Source organism: Tupaia chinensis, unplaced genomic scaffold (assembly GCF_000334495.1).
Source record: "Tupaia chinensis unplaced genomic scaffold, TupChi_1.0 Scaffold000573_1, whole genome shotgun sequence".
In the NCBI taxonomy this organism is placed as follows: Eukaryota; Metazoa; Chordata; class Mammalia; order Scandentia; family Tupaiidae; genus Tupaia; species Tupaia belangeri.
The window spans coordinates 2,156,057-2,157,997 of record NW_006160087.1 but is presented as its reverse complement, the minus strand read 5'-3'; positions in this window follow the sequence as shown (position 1 = coordinate 2,157,997).

Below are 1,941 nucleotides of genomic sequence, written 5' to 3'. Positions count from 1 at the left end.
GAGCGGGGTTCTCGGCGCCGCCACCGCGCTCTGCCCCAGCTCGCGGCCCCTGCCCCCACCCCGCCCTGGCCAGGCCCCCCGCTCTGCCCTTTCCCACGGGAGAGGGCGGACAAGTGTCACCGAGATTCCCGGCTGTCCCCCAACCCCAGAGCAGACCTGCTCTCCCTTGGCCTGGGGTCCCCGGCGCTCCATCCCGACCCGAGGCCTTGCTGGCCCCGGCGGCAGTGGAGGGAGGGGCAGGTCACACACCTGGGGCCGGGGTGACATAGGCGGCCGTGCTCCCTCGCTGAAGGGCCAGCCCGGTGACCCGGGCCAGCCCGGCCCCTTCCTCGGGCCTCCATGTTTACCCCCGGGGGCCCATGTTTACCCCAGGGGGAGCGCACTGGCGAGCACGCAGACAGGAGGGCGCCCCAGGCCCCACTGTCGTGGACTCCTGTGCGCACTTCCCGGAGGAGGCCGCCTGGACGGGCCATCCGCCTTGCCCAAGGTCCCACAGCAGGTCTGAACCCGGCTGAGCTGACTCCCCGCGGCGGCATCACCGGCTCCACACCTACAGTGACTTCTCCGACCCTGGGATCCCTGAGCCTCTAGAATCCGCCTGTGCCAGCTCCCCCCCTACCCCAGCCAGAGAACAATCTGGAACAATCTCCCAGGGAGGTGTGAGGGGACAGAGGCTCCAGGCCCTCTCTGGATCTGGAATCTGGCCACTGAAGGCTGGGAGGGCGATTGAGTTAGTGGCTCTTAAAGCAGAGGCTTTGCATACCAGCTCTACTCAGCGGGTTCAAGGACCCTCCCTCACCTGGGGCATCCACGTGCCTGTTGCTACCCCTGCTGTCCCCAAATGACTGCTGCACTCCTGTTCTGAGCTTGGGGTGACAGCGCCACCTCTCCTGCACCCTACCCGTGGGTAACCAGAGGAGCTCTGGAAGACCAGGAGGCAGGAGGCGCCCCACCCCATCCGGCAGAGAAACAAGGGGGGCACTCCCGGGCCCTGAGGGGGAGGAGCCGGCGTCCCCACTGTCTGACCCTGCAGCAGGGCAAGTCCCCCTGGGAAGGGGCACTTTGCAGAGTTCTCCCGCAGACCGTCTTCTGATGGCCCTCATCTCCCCAGTTTTGGATGAAGGAACCAAAGTCCACAGATGGAAGAGCTTGGTGCTAGGCCACCCTGCCGGCGAGAGCGGCAATGGCCCCATCTCCTGGTGCCCACCCGGGGATCCTTCTCTGCCCGCCCTTGGGAAGGCGTGAGTGGGAGGGCTCAGGGGCTCAGCGAGCAGCAGACGCAGTATCCCAGACCTGCTCTGCTTGTCACTCTGGCGCCCTGTGCCCATGCGTCAGGACCAGGCCAGACCTGCCCCCTACCTCGTCCTGGGACTGGGCCTCCGCTGAGCCCGGCCTGTGCGGGACAGTAGCCGGAGCTCCTCCCCTCTCGTCGCTGTCCCCTCTCCTCTCCTCCTGCCAGCAGCTGCTGTCCACTACCCGCCCGGCCACACCAGCTGCATCTTGGCCCCTAGGGACCCCCACCCCCACCCTGGGCCTGCAGGAGCAACTGGAGCCTCCTCTGGCCTCCATCAGAGGCAACAGCAGGGGGAGGGGTCGGTTACAGGTTGCACTGTGCACCCCTGTCCCCCAGGGGAGAAAGGAAGAGAGGGGTTCCTGCTAGGGCCTGGCCTCTAGTCCAGCGCTGGGGAAAGGGCGCCTCAGTGCCACCTGCTGGCCCGTCCAGGTACAACCCCAGGTGGATGTAGGGCACTGGGAGGCGGAGATGGCTGTGTCAGGGTTTGGGAGGAGGGGACATGGAGGACTGGTGGAGGGAGGTTTGGGCATTGTGGCTGTGGGGATCGCCTTCCCAGGCCTCACGCTGCATGAGGTGCTTTGGTACCACCTAAGTTCTTGGGACATTCCTGGGGCCTGGAGCCTGGCAGCCTGGCAGCCGTGGGAGCT